This window comes from Centrocercus urophasianus, unplaced genomic scaffold, assembly GCF_019232065.1.
Source record: "Centrocercus urophasianus isolate 14NV4802_14NV808 unplaced genomic scaffold, USGS_Curo_1.0 seq_10, whole genome shotgun sequence".
Lineage (NCBI taxonomy): Eukaryota > Metazoa > Chordata > Aves > Galliformes > Phasianidae > Centrocercus > Centrocercus urophasianus.
In genome coordinates this window covers 36,563,091-36,584,340 of record NW_024884142.1, presented here as the reverse complement: position 1 = coordinate 36,584,340, position 21,250 = coordinate 36,563,091, and positions in this window count along the sequence as shown.

Here is a 21,250-nt window from a genome sequence, read left to right as displayed (position 1 = left end):
TAATGACATGAGTCATTCCTCCAGTGTCAGCAAAGAAGCACTTAATTCATCCGCCAATTATAAATTAACACTGTAACTGCTTTGCCAGTCTAATTACCTCGCAATCTGAGAGGAAATGAGGGCTTGTTGTTCCTTAATAGCCTTTTCTTCAATGAACTGCTTCAAACACTGGCACTAAAAATAGCAGGGATGCGGAGGTGTGTGCAGAGCGAGACCTGTGTTTTGCTGTGAGCAGCAGGGCTTGTTCCTTCTGACGGAAATTGGAGGGAGGAAAATTTTATTCTGTAAGCTAAACAGGTACATCAGGTGTACGTGACAGACCGCCGGCTCTGGGTAAGACCCTGGGAGATAAGCATTTTCCTTGCCAAGACTGCTTTGTTCCACACAAGGAAGATTTTATTTTCCTAAATAGTTTAAATGAATAAGAACTACTGGTCATGCAAGTTCACAGGTATATATTTTCTTCTTTTTTTCCCTTCCTTTCTCTCTCTCTCTCTCTCTCTTTTTTTTTTTTAATGTTTTGTTTTAACTATTTAATGACCTCTTCTGCGCAAGGCATGAGTACAGAGGTAATTCAGAGGTAATTCACATAATCATTGAGTTTCATTATTACAATACAGCCCTAAGGTTTTTCATCATTGAACACTTTTTCTAAATGCTTTCTGCACTTAAAGATGGGAATGTGAACAATAACATATTCCTGAAAAGATGGATATGGATAACCTAGGCTCAATTTCTGTTATCTATTAGGTCTTTTCAAGAAATTTCAAATGATGTCACAAGTGTGGTTGCAAACACTATGGAAAGTCCCTGGCTATAGAATGTCCAATTGGATTTGAGGAAAGTTGAGCAGTAGTTGTTTATCACACAACAATCCCAGTCCTCTAGGCTTCTCTGTGCAGATGCAAACTTCTAAATAAGGTTATAATTATGATCAAAAAGACCTATGAATGCTATGTAATGTGGGTGTTCTAGGCTGAAAATGTCACAGAACTAAAATGTTATAGTGTACATAAAGGAGAGATGGGCTTATTTGAAGACAATTGTTGAAGAAGAAAAAACCAAGCAACATCCACTGGGAATATTTGTACCTGTGACTCTCTCCTCGAAACTAGTATTTACTGTGAACAGGCTTTCAGAGACTGCCTAATGCGACAGCTTGTTGGGTTAAGTGCCAATTTTTCATTGCTTAGTCACTGAAATGTCTGACAGTACATCAGCTTCTTAGCAATTGTACAGCTGGTTAGGAAGAAAAAATCAATAGAACACCTACTCAACAAAATTTATTGACTTTTGTCAAAATGAAAACATTAGGTGGAATTGCTTCTAATTCAGTGGAAGCTCCAAACACATATTCTCTCCTGGACCACAATGCTTCATGAAAGGGGTTGATGCAGTTCCTCTGCCATGTGTTGTCTCTTAAAAGAGCTCCTGGTCAAGCACTCCCTGATATCCTTCCTGCAGCATCACTTTTGGCAAATAAAAGGAGTGGGTGGAAATAATGAGTTTGATTGCTTAAATTTGTTTTAAATGAATGAGGGAGCAGCTGAGTAGGATAATCCAGAGGATTTTCCCCTGCAGAGGACTCCCAGAGGGATGTCCATTGTCTCTCATTGACTGTCTGTTTCTACACAGCCTATTTTCCTGGCTCCTCTGGCAGATATGCAGCACCTGGGGGTTTCCTGGGGCACCCAACCAGGTAAAGACTGATGGGAATATAAAATATTTGGTTACTAACAAAAGTGTGAATTCTGCTAGGAGTAAAACCATTTTGAAAGGCTGAAGTTTTCTGCACGTAAGAGTTTCATGTTTCATGATGTCTCTGTTTCAAAGTCTAAATGATTCTTTTGGACTGGAAGTATAGGAGAAGGCAGACTCCAAAAATGCTGAAGGCTATATAAAGGTTGATCTCATGCAAAAAAATGGACAATTTCATCAGTTGATATGGGACTGCAGGAAACTCTAAGGATGGATAAATGTGTTTGGAAAATCTTTCAAGGGAAAAACAATTTTAGAAGTTTTCAGAAAAACTTAAAGGCACTTAGAGTAGCCTCCATTATCATCCTTTTTCCCTTATGTCTCCAAAGTAGAAAGAGTAGGAAAGAAGATCCAGTATGTAGCAGTCTTCACAAACCCTACATGAAGAATATACTTTGGAGTAAATAATTGGGCAGAAGCAACATGAACTAATTTTCACTGGAGTGGCTGGGAATGTAGTTGTGGCACTTCTCAGAACTGCTCTCTAACTGAAAAAACTGCCTGAAATGTGAAGCCTTGCTGTGCTAGGACAGTAAGGCAATGAGTCTTCTACACTAGAGCTCTATGGGGCGGGGAGGTTGCTTAGGAAAACAGCATGGTGTTTTGTCTGTGGAGTGTATGGATTCTATACAAAAACAGCAGTTCATCTTTACATTCTATCAGAAATGCAATGAGGCCAACAAAAATAATTTTATCTGTAAGTCTACTATTGGGAATTAAGAATGTTAGATATGCAAATTTTGTAATTCACATGGAACTGATGTAAAATTCTGAGTTTCAGGGTAAAATTACTTGAATCTTGTAAAGAAAATATGCAGAAAGAACTATGAAACTGAGTCCTTATTTAAGACTGTATTGTAAAACGTGTTTAAAAGCATTTAATGTTCTTACCTAAGAAAGACATTAGCATCATAATTGTGTATTTTGAGTAAAATAATGGTGTAATTGTTTCACTACCATTAATCCTCCTTCCAATTCTTGATATTATGTCCTTGTTTAATACATTTTTACAGACTTTTAAAAATTGTTTCTTTTTTTTGAGGTAGTTGACCAGTTGACAGTAAGGAATCACAGGGTTTTTGGTTTTTTTTTTTTTTGTGGAGGAAAATATTTGTTTTCTGGATTTTTCATAAAAAGGCCAAAGTTGCCCGTATAAAGAGGGAAAGAAAACTTTTCTTTGTAGTTTCAACAACAATGTTCATGTGCATTGGTTTTGTTTCCTAGAAAGTCTTACACTGACCAGGTATGGACCAAAGTATCTCCTGTTGTTGATGGATACAGTAATTCTTTTTTTGTTATCCTTTCATTTTGATGTGAGGAGAAAAAATACATTTTTAGAGCATTAAATTACAGTAGAGCATGACTGATTACTTCTATATTTGTTTTCTTTATTTATAATACATTTTTCTTTTGGCATAATTTGTCTTATGTGCCGAGATGTTAGGAAGACGTTTGTATAGTAGTTACAAATCTTATTTTAATCCTAGTGAAGAGAATGAATAAGTAATGCCACATCTGTCTTAACTTTTTATATGCCCTCCTGGTTACTGAGGACTTCCACAAAAGGTTAGATCTTTGTATACATCAAAGATGTATTGGTGTGTTGTACTTCTAACCTTATCTGTCTCTAGCACGGGAATAGGTGTTTAATAGGTGAAAATCATGAGCAAGCTTTTTGAATGTTGAATGTTGTTGTTAGATCTTTCTACTCATCTGTGGAGCTTCTGTTTTTGTACGTTCAGGGCCTTAGCTAAGATGTGCATCAATTGATCAGCGCTCCTAAGAGAATGTGGAGGGGTAAACCAAGAATTCAACAAATTAGGGAGGTAATGTTAGTGAAGTTAATCAAAATGCAATAATTCAGTAATACTCTCAACAACATTTGGTGGCATTGCACCTGGCACACTGATTTTAACAAGTTTATCATCTGGAATACCTCATGACCTCACAGAGAAATATTGCCCTACAGAGTCCTTCAGCTTAGAAGGTGGTCATAGGCAAGTGTAGTATTGAAACCAGGAGAATTAAACCAGAAATATAATGTAAATCATTGAAAATGCTTACATAAGCACGAGTGTTTATTCAATTATAAAATGTCTTTAATTTAGTAAAATACCTGCTGTTTAGGAAGGGCTGGAATTTGAATAAAAGTTGTCTTGGGACTTAAACTCTATTAAAAAGACTTGTGAATAATTACCTGCAGTAAATGTTACTGACCTCAACTCCTAAGGCCTGATGTACATTAGCTAAACATTCCTAATAACAGGTCTTACAAATCCAGAAAGTTCTACTTTCAAATGCTCATAAAATCTTGAGAAATTAAGTTTTAGATTAAGGCCTCATTGGATTAAAATAATCCAATAGAGGCTTTAAAATTTGCATGACTCTTATATTATGCAGTTTGGTACTTTATTTTCAGGAAAGCAATACAGAAATCTCATTTAAAAATTTGGAAATTAATGTTATCTTTTGGAAGACAGGAGTAATTCTTAAAGAGTCTTATTTTCCCATAACTTCTAAACCATGGATTGCTTTGTCTTCTTTTGGCTTTTTCATAGGATCATTAAGGTTGGAAAAGACCCCTAAGATCACCTAGTTCAGCCACTACCCATCCCCATCATGCCCACTAACCATGTCCCTCAGTGCCATACCTACACGTGTCTTGTACACCTCCAGGGATGGTGACTCCACCACCTCCCTGTTCAGCCTGTGCCACTGCCTCACCACTCTTTCTGAGAAGAAATTTTTCCTTATAACCAACCTGAAATGAGGCTGTGAAACTCTGGCAAAGGCATGTTATAGTTACAGGCAAAGGATCCATCTTCAATGTGAACTGCCTTCTCTAAAAATTCTTGTAGTCAGTGTGAGGAGCAAAGATTTGGATAAAAAAAAGGAAAATTTGTTGTCTACAGGACAAAGCTACTAAACCATGACTGATGGTAAAATTACTATTTTATTCTATACAACATAGGTAGTACCTGTGCCCCAGAAACCCGTGAGGAGGAAAACTTCTGAAAAGTTACATTTGTGCCTATGTAAATGGCAAACACAATATGCTTTATTGCAAAAGTCAATTCAGTATTTCATGAAGGGTGTTGCATTTAAATGCGATACTGTGCCAACTCACTCTGGCATAGCATGGAAATTTCGTGCAGAAGTCATAATAAGGCTCTCTGGAAATGTTCGTTTCACAGCCTATAAATAGCAGAGACCTCCAGCCCATAAAGAGGTACTACGTTGCTGGCACTTTATGAGCACTAAGGGAAGTTGTAAAATGAGGCTTTAACAACTTCGTCATGGAACTGGAAGGAGAAAAACATTAGGGAGCAGGAGTTCAGAAAAGATGAGAGAGAGGGTATCTTCAGAAGACCTAGAAGGAGGCTGCCTGGATATAGCCTGAAGGCTTGTGTTTGAAGGCTGAAGACCCTGGATGACAAAGATAAAGGTCTGAAAAGATACAGAAGGCTTTTACTTCTTTGGAAAAATCCTCCTTCTGTCAGATGGTGCCAGAAGGCCAGGTCTCCCTCCTTGTTGTGATTTTGGTCAAACAACAGCTTATATTGCAAAAGGGTCTGAAACTTCATTCATCATAGAATCTTCTGAGTTGGAAAGGACCTTTAAAGGTCATCTAGTCCAACTCCCCTACAATAAACAGAGACAGGCACAGCTAGATCAGAGTGCTCAGAGCCCCTCCAGCTCGACCTTAAAAGTCTTCAAGGTCAACATACCCACTACCTCCTGAAGCAACTTGTTCTTGTGCCTCACCACCTTTATTGTAAGAAAACTTCTTCCTTATATCCAACCTAAATCTCTCCTTTCGTTTGAGGCCTTTTCCACTTGCCTTACCACAACAAACCCTGCTAAAGTCTGTCCCCTTCCTTCTTACAACCTCTTTTACATATTGAGAGGCCTCATTAAGGTCTCCCATGAGCCTTCTCTCCTCCAGGCTGAAGAGCCTCAGCTCTTTCAGCCTGTCCTCATAGGGGAAGTGTTCCACTCATTGGAGCATTTTTTGTGGCCCTTCTATAGATGCACTCCAACAGGTCCACATCTTTGCTGTACTGGGGACACCATGGCTAGACAAAGTACCTGGAGGTGAGTTCTCACCAGCGGAGTGAAGAAGCAGGATCACCTCCTTTGACCTGCTGGTCATGCATCTTTTGATGTAGCCCAGGATACTATTGACATTCAGGGCTGTGAGATCACATTTCTGGCTCATGCCCAGCTTGCCATGTACCAGTACCCCCAAGCCCTTTTCAGCAAAGCTGTGCTCCGTTCTTACATCCCCTAGCTTGTACTGATAATGGGGGTTGCCATAACCCAGGTGCAAGACCCTGCACCTGAATATGTTGAACCTCATGAGGCTCACCTGGGCCTGCTGCTCAAGCCTGTTACTGTCTCTCTGGATGGCATTCCATCCCTAGGGCCTGTTGACCATATGATATAGCTTGGCAAAAGTTTGTTATCTGCAAACTTGCTGATAATACACTCTGTAGTAGAAATGCTAAGTCATGGCCTGAAGCAGAGATTGAGCACCTGGTGGGAAGGCAGGGCCAACCCAGGGGAGCTCAGGTGTATGCAATGCATCTGACTGATAGGAAGGAGTGGAGCCAGGATCCATCCCTTCCCAGGCCTCATTTAAGGCTTGGCAATGGGGGTGAGGGTATCTTGCTGGAGATCCCTATGCACCTGAGCTTTTCCAAAGGTAAGCAGCTCTTTTGCTTTGTTTCTGTATCTACAGCTGCTGCATTTGGGCTTGTCCTTATTTGCTGCAGCTAAAGACTTTGCTATCCCACTGTTATTGCTGTACTTTCCATAATGTTATAGTGTTACATGCTTGATCCCATTGTTGATGTCATTGTTGAAGATGTGAAATGGCACTGGTCCTAGCGCTGACCCCTGAGAGACACAACTTGTCACTAATCTCCATCCAGACATTAAGCCATTGATCACCTTTCTCTGGGTGTGCTCTCACAGGCAATTCCTCATCTTTTGAGCAGTCTACACGTCAAATTCATATCTTTCTAATGTGGAGAACGATGTAAGGATATTGTGGGGGACTGTGTTGAAGTCCCTGTTGGAGTCCAGACAGATGACATCAGTGGCTCTTCCCTTGTCCGCTGACTTAATTCCATGCCAAAGTAGTTTTATGCTTAAATGCTTGAGCTACAAGATTCTAGAGATTATTTTAATTCTATTTCTTGAGACTTAAGTTGACAGAGTACAGGCTGACTATGAAACAAGACTATTTTGAAGAGTCAATGATAAGTCATTGGTTTGACTGGTCTGTGTGGACTATGTCTGTGATTACCACAGCAGCATTTCCTCTAGCATGTCCATTCATGTCTGTGTGGGAAGAGGGGCTCTGTACTACTTAACAGATGCTCTTGCTGAGAGGAGAGATGACTTTGCAGTTAATGTGCGTGGACATTAAGCTTATCAGCACCTGTAGAAAATGTTTCTTCATGGCCTTTGAAGTTTTTTTAGATGTAAGAGAGCAGGAAGATTAGATGGATCAGTAAAAATAATTTTAATAGCTTCTGTGGATAAAACAACAGATTTTTAGAGAGATCAACAAAAATAAGCACTGTAAAAGCAGCAAATGGCAATAGTACTCTGCTGTCATTCATATAAATCTCTTGGTTATGACAGCAAATCCAATAACATTTTCTACTCATTTCTGAAGCAGACTAGCATTTTTCAGAGTGAGAGCTTCATTTACTGTGAATAACATGGTCTTTCAATTTAGAAAACAATTAGTCTGTGACTACTGATGCCTCAAAACCCTGGAAATATCCAAATGTTTCCAATGTTTATTGTTGGATAGGTGGAAAAGAATAATTTGTTCTCTAATTGAGTGTTTTCAAGACCTCAATGAAACAGCATTATGAGTATCTGAAAATTTAAAAACGTGCTACAAGCAGATGATTTAAACTTTATTGATGTACCATTGCTTGCATTTGCTACAGCTAATGTCTTATTTTGAAAACATCCTTTTTCCAGCAAATTAGTAGAAAACAAGAAGCAATACTTGCTTCTAGCTACGTTTCTACACAGTAGGCTGTCTAAATCAGAGGGCAAATTTGCTACTGATGTTGATACAGAAAAACCTTTTTGATTGCTATTCTACGAGTCCTTAGAGAAGAAACATAAGGAATCATTCTGTCAACTCTCAATGCACAGAAATAGTGAAGTACATCCTAGTAAGATGTTTATCTCTCTAACCTGCAATGAACAGTATCTTAAAATGTTTTACAGCTCCTAGAAGTTATTTCTGCACATTAGGTAAGGCTACATTGATTAATGTCTGTTTATTAGGGATGATAGAGAGTCTCTTTCAGGGATTGTATAATGCTTCTTTTTAACAGCACACCAAATGTTTTACAATTAAAATAATTGCATCTTGATTATGATACGTTGAAGAACTTCTAGAAATACATTAGATAATAAAGAACTGCTGAAAAATATTTTAGGTATAAATGTAACCCTGCGAATGACATAACTGGCCAGTAAGGTACAAATACATTTTATTAGATAGCCTATACTAGCTTTGAAATTCCTGACTTCCTTCTGGTTTCAGAAGACAATTGTCTTAACTGAACTCTACCGCTTTCTCTGCAAAAACAATCCAGAATACAGGCAACTCTAATGCATACAGACTTGACAGAAGGTTGGATGCTGTGTTTGTGAGGAGTATAATGTGCTGAGAGACTGAGGAGTTTGTGTTAATGTGCTGTGGGAATATCGACTTAGGAAATGGCATAATTTTTTAATCTTTAAAGCCTTATATTCTTTCTTATTTAATAGAGTTTATAAATACTGCTCCTGATCTGGTAGCTCAAAGAATATTTCCCTTGGGTAAACTAATTTTGGATGTACTGTGGAAACATGATAAATAATGACTGTACTGAGACTAACTTGGAAAACAAATCTATTGTGTACAGGCTTAAAAAAAAAACAAAAAAAAACAAAAAAAAAAACCCCAAGCATCTGAAGTTGATAACTGTTAGTTTAATATATGTTTGCATTTCAGGGTGCAATGTACAGTTGTCAGAAAGCTAGCTGACCTGCTGAGACTCATTTTCCTGAAATCTCTCTAGAAGTGATAAAGACTATTTCAAAGTTCTTTTGCAAAGGGGAGTGATTAGTTCATTCTGTCTGGATGAGGTATGGCAAGAAATATATCTTGCATGCCATGAGGTGAGGCAATGGGGAAAGATTTCCCAAAGTAAAACTAATGAAGTATTACTCTGCCCTGGTAAGGCCTCATCTGGAGTACTGCGTCCAGTTCTGGGCTCCCTAGTACAAAAAAGACAGGGATCTCTTGGAAAGAGTCCAGCGGAGGGCCACGAAGATGGTGAAGGGCCTGGAGCATCTCTCCTATGAGGAAAGGCTGAGTGAACTGGGTCTGTTCAGCCTTGAGAAAAGAAGACTGAGAGGGGACCTGATCCAGGTCTATAAATATCTAAGGTGTGGGGGGCAGAATGGCGAGGCCGGACTCTTTTCAGTGGTGAGTGGAGACAGGACAAGGGGAAACGGCCAGAAACTGCAGCACAGGAAGTTCCACACAAATGTGCGCAAGAACTTCTTTACAGTGAGGTGACGGAGCACTGGAACAGGCTGCCCAGGGAGGTGGTGGAGTCTCCTTGTCTGGAGATGTTCAAGACCTGCCTGGATGCCTACCTGTGCGACCTGCTGTAGGGAACCTGCTTTGGCAGGGGGTTGGACTCGATGATCTCTGGAGGTCCCTTCCAACCCCTACAATTCTGTGATTCTGTGGCACAGATCATGTGAAAAGTCTGTCAGAGTCTCTAGACTTCCATCTCCAGAGCAGAACAGATGACTAAATATTAGGGCTGCTCCAAAAGTTATGCCTCCTATTTTATGTTGTCCCACAGTGTCAGAAGCAGATGTTGATGGTGTAACAGTAAAGGCTGAACTTTCCTACCAATGTGCTGTCATATTTTGTCACTGTGTGCAAAGGAGCAGTCTGACAAAATAGCGTCTGATATGGAAGTGCAGATGAAGAAAAGGTGTGTCAATTCCCCCATGTCGTGGTTCTATGTTTTTTTTGTTTTTGGGTTTCAGTATTCCACATTGTGAAAGAAATGGCACTTACTAATGTACGTTGATGCTTGCTGAATGTTGATAGGAATGAAACAGTGGATGTGAGTACAGTTATATGATGGTGTGTTTCACCAGTGGTAACAACATGAAAGAAAAGGCACATTTCAGAGAGTCTTGTAGATTTTTATTAGAGCAACATGCAGTCTCTTGTTCATTGCTGGCACAAAGATGCATAGCTGATGGCAATGACTATGTTGAAAAACAGTGTTTCTATAGCTGAGAATTTCCTCTGTCAAATAGCATTATTTTGTTCTTTGCTGTAGTTCCTGTGGAAATAAATAGGAAGCATTACATTTGGAGTGACCTACATATGCATGCTGGTTTTTTTGTGTTGAAATCATGCTGATTGACCTGTAGCTTTCTCAGGTCACACCTGATAGTCTTCTTTAGCAATCAAGTAATTCACTCACTTTTTGAATCTTTTGAGATTGGTTTGTGCTTGTCTAAACAGTGATATGTTCACATTCCTCAGACTTTGTTTTCATTCATGGTGCCATCTCGTTGCTATGTATGTGCTATTTAACTAGTAAAGCTTGTCTTTGCTGCATTACACTGTAAGTTACTTAGCCATAGTGCTAGCAATCTTACAAAGACAGAAAAAGGACAGTCTCTTAGAAAACACCAGAATAAGTTTATCAATTGCTTTATGAGTGAGGAGTTCAAAGTTATGTTGTAGCTCCTTGCTTAATTTCTATCTGAATGTAGGCTGTAACTTTCTAATGAGTGCAAATGTGTATTAATATAAGTTAGTAAGTATATTACAAATGTTTGGAGATTTGGTAGTCAACCAATACATATTTCTTTTTTCAGTTGAAACAGATAACAAAAAGACACTTTATACAATGGCACAGCTGTAGGATTCTTGATGATTGCAAAAGAGTGCTTAAATACATCAAGGGAGAAGATTCTTTTGCTTTCAGACTGGCTGCAGGCTGTGGTGTGGGTACTGCAAGGACCTTGGCAACTGCTGCCAATGCAGTCTTAATGAGAGACTCTACTGAAGCAGAAATCCAATTCTGTTTGGATTTATATTGTGTTTTCTCTCCCTCCTGAGCATCCATACTGGAATCTGGCACTCTATCAGGGAGGACAGACTCTGAAGGACTCAAAATACACAGTAGGGATCAATCAGATTAAATATAGGATGTAGGAACAATTCAATGAAAATTAGTTATTTGAACCACAGCCACATCAAGCCTTTCCCCTTCCTATAGGCAACCATAAATCCATAAAAATTAAACTATCCTCCTCTTTTCTTGACTTTTGCCAAGAACTTTGCCAAGGAATTACACAAAATTTCCTGATCAGCGTTTTTTCCCTGGTGCTTTTTGCAAGTCTTGATGCTATAAGTCATCTTTATGTAAGTCTGGAACGATGCCAGAAGTGGGACTGAAGAACTGTACCTCAGTCATTTCAGGAGCCAACATCTGACTCTTGCTCAATGCAAAAGGAAGACTCAAAAATGTTATTTGAAATGACTAGGTAATTTCTTGCAACTGCAGATGTAACACTGCTGTGCACAGAGCCTGCTTCTCTTGTCCTGTCACCATCAGATAGTGTAAAAAGTCCATTTCCCTCATATTTATGAAGTTCCCTTTTAAGTACTGGAAAGCTGATGGTAAAGCCCAGCTTCTCTTGTCCTCTCCTCTACCACCTCCTGCAGGTGTACCCGGTTCTGCTGACATTCTTAAAGTGAAGGGTACTTTGCCTAGGATTTTCTATAGTCTTCATCCACCGCTCTCGCAGGTCATCATTGCTAAGACTGATAACTGGGTGTTCCCTGGTTTCATCTCTATAGATCAATACGATTGCATCCGAGATTGCTGGTGCAGGAGGTGGGAAGCTGGGTGTGGTACCAAGCCATGCTCACAATACTAAACAAGCTGTGTGACCAGAATACAGCAGCATGGTGTGTTTTCAGTACACAAGCCCTCAGAAACAAAGACCAGTAGTGTTGAAAATGATCTGATTATTGAAAAGTACAGTCCAAACAGCTCTGCAGCTTTTTGGAGGTCATGTTTTCAAGCCCTTGTATTTTGAGTGATGCTTAGGCACAGTAGAAGTGTCCAGGGCACGAAAAGAACAAATAGTTCAATGTCAAAAGCAAATCGTGTGACTGCAAGTCAGCCTGCTTGTACTAGAAGTACAGCCAGCTAGCTTACAGCTGGAAATTCCCACTTGAGACATTAAGCTGAGAACTGTTTTGCCCTCAAAGCAGCAGGGTGGTATGGAGACAGCTGTACAACTCTCACGTTCTCATGAGGGCTTCAGAAAGTCAGGTTTCAGGCAAAGCAGCACAACTATCTCAAGGATTCACAGCCATCCACTGAAAATGCTGAGTCTGAGTCAGTCACCAAGGGCATGGCTTCAACACAGCCACAGGCTCCTCTGTTTGCAGCCCCTCTCCTGTCTAGGCACCCTTTAACACATGGCCCTGTAAGGACTGGCTATGGTGGCCTGATATGCATGAGTACCTGCAAGCAGAAGGAAGCCACGGAGGCCTGAGCAGAGCTTTTTGCTGTATATGTGCCCTCACTCTGCTTGCTCGTGTTTTGGCAGAGCTGTATCCTACTATGCTCTCTTTAGCAGAGGATTGATGATGTATTATAGCAAACCCCTTCTGACATTCTGAGGGAGGTGAGGTTCTCCCTCTTTAACAGTTAATGATCTGGAAAGAGAAGCAAAAGGTAAGGTGACATCAGTAGTGCTGCAGCTTGTGGGGCAGATGGGCTGCCTTTGGGAGTTTGGAGCTGCTCTGGAGGTCCTGGTGCTCCCTGGGCCTGAGGGACCCCCACTGGTGGCATCCTGTAGTGAGAATGAGGTTGGTGCCACAGGGTGCTGGCAGTGGCATGCTGAGCAGGCCAGGAGCTATGCTGCTCTTTAAGCAGACCAGTTAAATGAAGGCCTGCTCTATGCATCAGATCTATGGATCAGATCTTGCTGCTCTCATAATGCCACTTACAGCATGGTTTGTTTTAACATCCATGCTCCTTTGGTGAAATCCCCAGTGTAAACACAGCTGTGCTGGCACAATAAGGTGTATTGGCAGGGCTTGACCTGAGCTACTGCCAGGCTGCTGTGAGATGCTTCTTCAGAAGCAGTCCTCAGTACAGGCTTGTAGAGGAGCTCTGACCTAAGGTGGGTTCAGTGTTGGTGTTTTTTGCCATCATCAGAAATGACAGGAGCAGCAGTGAAGAGCCAAGGCAGCAGCACAAGCCACTGCCACAAAAGCAACCTCTTTTTGCCTATTGGGTGGCAATGGGTTGGTAGGGGACTGGAAACAAGAAGAAAATGGTGAGTACTGAACTGGCTGTGGCAGCCAATAGCTATCAGTGGCGTGCTAATTCACGTGAAATTAAGATAAGTTTGACACAGTTGCTTGATGACACTGTTAATGAGTTTGTGAAGGCTGGAAGCTGCTTCAGTGCTTACAGGAAGATCTGTCATGATTGTGCTGTGTTTTGCCAGGAAACCCAAATCTGGGCAACTCTTAGGGTGAGAGGAAAGTCTTACGTTACAGCGCTGGAGCTCAACGCTGCATCTTTTTGTCTAAAATAAATATAAAAGCTTTCAAAATCCAGGCCTTAAAACTAAGGTCTGAAGTATGCTGTCTAACACATAAAGTGGAATTCAGATTTTTAAGACTGTGTTAATGGTCAGTAACTCCAAATGAATGTATTTAATTACTGCTTTCTCATTTCTATGAATGTGGTGTTTCCAAAAGTAGCTGGTCCCATTGCATCTTTTATCCTCCAGTGGTACCAAGATATGCAGGGTATTTGCTTGGAAAACAATTACTGGACGAGTTTTTTTTCTTGCCATCCTGAACTTTCAAAAGATGTCCTTTCAGAGAGAAGACTACAGGTGCTTTGGAGCTGTAAAACAGCCAATTGCTGTTTTCAAACTGTCAACATGTCACATCTGTTCAGGTATCAAGAATGTCAGCAATACAGCAGGGTGACAAAAGCAAGGCACTCTGCCTGCCGCCCTGGATAAAAACAACATGTGAACAATTGTAGCTGTTAGCAATGCTATTTGGAGAGAGTGAACTATGTTTTGTTGGCTTTTAAGTTTGCAGCAGAGAAGATAAAGCTCCTCTTGCTCAAATTCTTGACGTCACACTACAAAACAATAATGATCATTACATCACACCAAATACGTGTTCACAAAGCCAGCAGCTCAGTTCTGCTTAGCTTGCAGCATGATGTGGACATTTCAGGATGCCCTTCTGTATTTGCTGGTGTGATGGAAATATTCTGCTTGACACTGTGCTGTGGTACTTCAGTCTGGAGATAACCAGAAGATTAACTGCATGGCATTTGCAGAGAGATCTTCTCCGTTTGTGCCTTCAGCCATATTATACACATGCTCTCAATGCTTATAATTCCGTTGTAGTGTCAGTCCTGTTCTTGGTTTGTTCCTGGGAAAAAGAGTTCTGCATTTTTTTTCAGAAGGATGATTGAAAGGAGGAAAAAAAAAAAAAAAAAAAAAAAGTGGGTCCCCAGGCTCTAGAAAAGTAAAAAATGTTGTTGGTTGAGGTGCTTCACTTCTGAAAGGTGAAACTACAGCAATTCTGACTTTTTTTACTTTCCCTTGTCCCATCATGTGAGACACCTTAGGTCAGGTTATTTGATCTGGAAGGGCATGAAGCTTGCACAACCTGTTGTCATGTGTGGGAGAAAGCAGTGAGAGCTGTCTGGGCACAAGGACACATGGACTGGTGTGCTGGCATCCAACAGTTTCAGGAGGGACCTGCGTATTAGTAGCTCTTCTCAAAATCATGAAAAGCTTTATGAAATAAATGATGCTGTCTGTGGGCTGCCCAAAGAAAAAGCAGGGAGTAAATTTTGATTAAAATGTAGCTCTGAAGTGCAGGAGCCAGCTCTAGTTTTACCGGCTCCTTATGGCATGGCTACAGAGTACAGCTTATGTTGCCATGACTGCCATGGTAGATAAAATGGTACAAGGTCAATGTGGGTATAAAATAAAATAAAATGAAAAAAAGCAGAGTTAGCAAAGAAAAGTTATGGTTCTTATCGTAGAATCCTTAGTGTTGAAAGGGACCTTTAAAGATCATCTAGTCCAACTCCCTTGCAGTGAACAGGGCCATACACAGCTAGATGAAGTTGTCCATGGCCTGATCCGGCCTTATCTTGAATGCCTCCAAGGACAGGGCATCAACCACATCTCTTGGTAACCTGTTCCAGTGCCTCACCACCCTCACTGGAAAAGTCTTTTTCCTTATACCCAACGTAAATCTATCCTCTTTGAGTTTGAAACGGTGTCCCCACTTTATTTTATTCATTTATTTTTGCTGACAGACCGAGTTACTCGTTGCAAGTACACTTGGGTGCTTGGTGGCAAGTGGGATCTGAATGGTCTTTCAAAGGCTCCTGGCTGCCATTTTACACCAGGTTGGGGTGGGCTGGGAACTCCATGCAGCTTTGCTGAAAACTGTTGAATTTCTGCATAGTTGGGAGAAGAAAAAAAAAAAAAAAAAAAAAAAAAAAAGTATTTGTACACTTGCTACTGATGGCTTTCCAGATACTTCTTGTGTCTTTTTTGTTGTGTCTAGGTTTTGCGCTATCTAAAATAATCACAGCGCTTGTTCATTCATATGCCATAGGAACTGTGAAGGATGACCCTTGGAAGGTTTTGACCATTGCCTGGAATGCAATTGGCACATGGAGAGGATACATTATGTCCATGGTTTTAGCAGCATAATCAGTGATAAAATAGCTGAAAAACTCATTCAAATGGTTGCCTGGAGTCCATTGGAGTGCATGAGACAGTGCATGTGTTCTGAGCACCATTGATTTTAGTCTAGCTGCCAACTTTAGGAATTAACGTTGTAGTGATTTGCACTTGTTTCATGTTTCCATACCCATAGATCTGGAAACATAGGTACAAAAGCAAAAGTAGGCCCTTGAGTTTCAGAAGAATTGAGGATCTTGAGCTCTGTGGACTGCTGATGAAAGAGTGTAAATAAAAAGTCCTGAATATCATGCAGACGTTCTTGTTTAGTGCAGCCAGTACCTTTATTCTTGCTGGCTATTTTCTAGTTTTTGTTTATTATTTTTCTTTCTTTAGGCAGAATTGCAAGGAAATCCTTGAGACCTGCAATATCCTAGTGGCAGGATTGGCCTTGAATTGAATCCAGTTTCTTGAGGCATTTGAAGTAATAAGGAGGCTGTTAAATTTGAGTTTGTAGTGGACTAAGCAAGCAAAGGAGTGGTTACAGAGAATGCAACAAACATTTCCTAAGTAAGAAAATACTTCAGATGTGGGAGGGGAAAAAAGTCCCAGCTTTTAAAGGCTATACAGAGAGAAGTTCCTCCAGAATACCCCACAGAAAAGTTGTGTATCTGATCTCAGATGATGTAAGATCTCCCAGCTCAAAATGCTGAGACATTAAATAGAAGATTTGAATTAGGATGGAATCATTTCTCTTCTGGGATTAGGGGAATACTGCAGCTGAGATTTTTATTCTATGAAGACATATAAAGGGCTAGAAGTAGAACACTGCTACTGTATTGGCAGGGTGACAAGATCTGAAAGTGGCAAACACCTAAAATGAATAGGTAGAAGCGCAATTACTTTGAATAAATTGCTTCTTCTCTCCTTTTCTTTCACCATTTTTCTCACTTTCTTTCATTATTGCTGTTAAGTACTAATTACAGTATGATTTACATTACAGTCTGAAAGAATAATTGGTTCTGGTTTAAAGCATATCCTGTGAAAGAACCATTTTAGAAGGCATTGACAGAAGACTGCAAAAGCTGTTCTATTTCAATGTCCAGTACCTCTCAGACAAGACCAGGCATGAATTCCAAGAAGTATGAGCTCTGTTTGTGTGGTGTAACCACCCTGGTGCAATTTTGTAGAATGCTAAAAATCAAAGGGCAGAACTGTGCTCATTAATGCCTGAATTTATGCGGAGCATACCAATGTTAACCTTTAACTGGATTCCAGTGTGTTTAACATTACTTTTCCTACAGAACAATGAAAGTTGAGAGCAACAGCTAGGATATGGATAGGTACAGAGAATGATTTAATTTTTATTTATTTATTTTTTTAAGGGGAGAGGGAGAGACAAAGCATCACATTGTCAACTATTAACCAGAGTAACAACAGGAGCCGCTTGTTACTCAGGAAGCCTGGGCAGGGAGAGCACCTATGAAATGCTTCTAAAGAAGAAAGTTTTCTAGCAGAGTGCCTGCATGACCCCCAAACAAATGCAGTATTGCAGTAGTCTCCTGGATTTGTTTGAGAGGAAGGAGGTTTCTGGATGAGTGGGCAGTCACTAAGCAGCTTGGGAGAAACTGCTGCTTCTTCCCTTCTTGGAAAAGGGAAGATGCAAGCATGGGAGCTCTGCAGCTTTGTAGAAAGGGGCAGGGGGAAGGAGAGAATGAGCATCCCCTGGTCTTTTAACCACGTTCCAGTGAGTAAAGTCAACCTTGTTCACAAGGGCAGAAGAAGGAATTATTTAGCTGTTTAAACCAACGTGAGGGTCCTAGATAATAAACAGGCAAAGTGAAATTGCTCATTTATGACCATAAATTCAGTAGTGATGGCATTGCTGAAACTTGATGGGAGACTTCTTGTGACTGAAATCTTTAAATCACTGGTTATTTATGACCTCTTGGGAAAGGTCTGGTGGGCACACTGAAATAGCAACAACAGCAAGAACAACAAAAAAGGATGATTTATTTCCCAGTAATAAATGACAAAAATAAATTTATCTCCTGGATTAATTTCTCATCATGAAAAGCACCAAATGCAGTGTTGATTGCTGTCTGTGAGACAGCAGCAGTACTTATGGAGGAACAGATGACTGGCTCCTTGAGCAACTATTCCTAATGTAGCTCAGGAAGAAAAAGAAACCTGCATCTTCACGGGAGACCTTGAGTGACATATGCTGACAGCAGTGACTAGGACTGAAGTATCTTCAGTATTATTAAATAATGCTCTTAATTTTCTTGCTTAAAAATATTGCCCTGTAGACCAGAGAAGCTCTAAGGAAGACTTTTGATTTAGCAGAGGAAAAGTATCAGGGTAAAAAATACTGATATAACCAGGAAAAATGTTTGTAGCATTGTTACATTTGTTGAAGGCAAATATAATGCAAATCAGTAACTTTATCTGATATAAAGAGAAAAATGATTCTGGGCTAAGTCAGCTGCAAGAGAAGAAAAATGTAAATGATAATTGGGAAGTGTCTAAGGCTATTCTACAGGTAATAAAGCTGTAATTGGGGGGGTGTGGAGAAATGGTGAGGTACACTGCTTTCAACAAACAGCATCTTGACTGAGGAGCAGCTGTTAAAACAATGCTTCTCCTCTTTTTGAAAGTACAATAAATAGAAGAATGGGAAAACTGATATTGAAAACAGTGAAACAGCCACTTGTAACTGAAAAAGTTGATACAGGTCTTTCTGTAAGACAAGGTAATAAACACTTGAGATCGAGCTCCAAGTTTTTTTTTTAAGAACAAAAATAAACGTTCTCAGCTTGAGCTACTGTTTGCCTACTGGTGCCATGTGCAAAATGGGAGCTTTGTCAGTAAGAGCAGAGAAGGGACTTAAGAAATTGTCAAATTCAAAGCAAGGATGTTATATCAGTGTATAATATCTTCCCTTCCCATAGTAATTTGAGAAAGTGCTTAATAGCAGATGCCTTATGAGGAGTAACTGAAGAAACTGGGGCTGTTTAGTCTGAGGAAGAGGAGGCTTCAGTTACTTGAAAGGTGCTTACAGCAAAAGCAGGGTTGGCCTCTTCTCACTCGTGACAGGTGAGATGATGAGGGGAAATGGCCTCAAGTTGAGCCAGGGGAGGTTTAGTTTGGACATCAGGAATATCTTCTTTACAGAAAGGGTTGTTAAGCACTGGAATAGGCTCCCCAGAGAGGTGGCTGAGTCACCGTTCCTGGATGTGTTTAAAAACACATTGTGTTGTGGTGCTCAGAGACATGGTTTAGCAGAGGGTTGTTGGAGTTAGGGTAGTGTGATTAGGTTGAGGTTGAACTTGATGATCTTCAGGGTCTCTTCCAACCTGAGCAATTCTATGATTTTTATGAAGATGTGCAGTTTCTAGTGAACTGTAAATGGCTGAGAGGCTTTCATGAGCATCAGTATGGTCACTGAGGAAGCTGCAAGGAAGGAAGCTAATGTGTTAAAGTGGGAACAGCCTACCATAAGCCTATTGGATCTTTGTTCCTGGAAAAATAGTGGAAGGCGTGATATGTGGACTGGAGGGATAGCACTTGAAAAATAATGTGTCAACAGACAATCGAATACAGCTTTCTGCCAATCTAACCTGAGGCCTTTGTGATCTTGTTATGGAAGGTGTCTAATAAAAAAAAAAAAAGTTCCCATATTATATTTGGACTTGTAGAGGGATGTTTTTCTTGGATGTCATGTGATACTATTTCAGGAGATAGGAGAGATACAAAATCAGTATAGCATGTTAAAGTAAGCATGGCCAGCTGGCCTGCTTCAGCAGAATAGTAAGAAAACTATTCATCACAGAGTAATACTAGTAACACTAATGTTCCTTAATGGTAATAACAGGTAAAGGTTACAGCTTGCAGCAGGTCCTAGAAAGAGACTTGAAAGAAATAGATCAACAAAGTAATCAAGTGCTGCTTGGTTTTCCTATTCTCTATCCATCCACTGTGCTGTTACTTAAGGCAATGACAGCAGTTTCTGACAGTGATAAATGGAGTTTGAGGTTAGTTACATTTTTAAATCTTAAATAATGAAGTAAGTACATTCTAAAATGGCTTAAAGTGATGTTAATTCGTTAGCACACTTACTCTATTAAGACTGGAGGGCATGGGAATGTAGTATCCACTTAGTGAGTGTGGTCATGAAAGCCTCTGGTGATGGTTTAGAAAGAGTGGCAGGATTTTAGATGCCTGTGTTAGGAAGCATGTACATTACTATGGTTACTGACTGTCAGATGTTTAATTTTGATAACAACACATCCAGTCTATTGACAGCAAGTAGAACCAGTTTTCTTCTCACTTTTTCTCCATCATCTCCATTCTGTCAATTAATTCCATGTTGATTGGCCAAATTCATTAGTATGTCTTATTTATAGAAGGCATTTGGTATTGAAGTGGAAGAGTGGTAGTCATAGGGTTGCTTTTAAAGCGTAGATATCACCCAGAGCAGAGCAATTGTTCCATAAATTTCCTGTTACAACTTGTCAAAGGGTCTCACTTCAAAAACAATAATAATAATAAAAAACCTTAGTACCTACATTATTTTCAGCTGGGATGCTAGCTCAGTGCAGGCTCAGCTGAGCTTGCTGTTAGCAGTTCATCTTAGTGACTTCATTCTATCTATTGAAGGCTTTGTTTTCATGTTTCAGCATTTTTCCATTGTCTGCAACTGTGAGCAGATCATTCAAGCTCTTACATTTCCAGTGCTGTGGATACAAAGCAAAAAAGGCAGCTCTTGTTCAAAAGAGCTGCTTATCCTGGGTGTTTTGTTATTGCTGGGGTGAGCTTTGGATAGATGGACAACAGATGCTCTTTCAAGGGACGGGTTCTCGATATTCTTCAACTGTGTTTGTCACAGGAGGCTGTATTTGCTTGTAGCCTTCAAAATAAGGCAGTATGAAACAGAGTGGGAACCAAAACCTTGGATTTTATTAACAGTAGTTGAAGCTCCTCAGGCTGTAGCTAGCTGTTGTCAGTAGGCAGCACATTAGCCCAATTGATAGGTAACAATTACAGAGACCACAAAGGAAAACCTGAAGCATGTTGTCCCCTAAGTCTTTATGCAACAATGGCTTATTGCAATGAGATTAAATTTATGGTAATGAGTACGTTATTTGGAGGATGTGTTCCTTGTTTTTGATGACATGAAGCTGGGCGTTACTGTCAAAATGGTGGAGGGTTGGACTTTCCAGAAAAACAGGAAAATGCTGGTAATATGAACAGCATTAAGGAAAATGAATGCGGAGTCATGAACCTAGAGGTTTAATAATGAGCTTTCAGCTCATACCAGAAATTCTTATCCCTTTAAAGCTATGGAGACAGAGAAAACCTTAGAGTATTGGTTAATCATAAATTAGCTTTGGGCTGCTGGTCTGGTATGAAGTGTCTGAGTAAAAGGTAAGTGCAGTTCCAGAATGTTGTGCAGATGAATTCTTCAAGGGAGATGGGGAAATATTAAAGCAGTTATGTTTGTAAAACTGCACCTGGAATTGTCTTTACAATGCTGGTCACCCATGCCAGAAACATGAATTCAGCTGGGGCAGGTGCAGTGAGCGGCTGTGGGGATTAGCAGTGAGTAGTAAAATATAGAGGAGTAAACTGGAAGAGTTTGCCTTGTTTGTCCTAGTAGAATAAAGGCTAA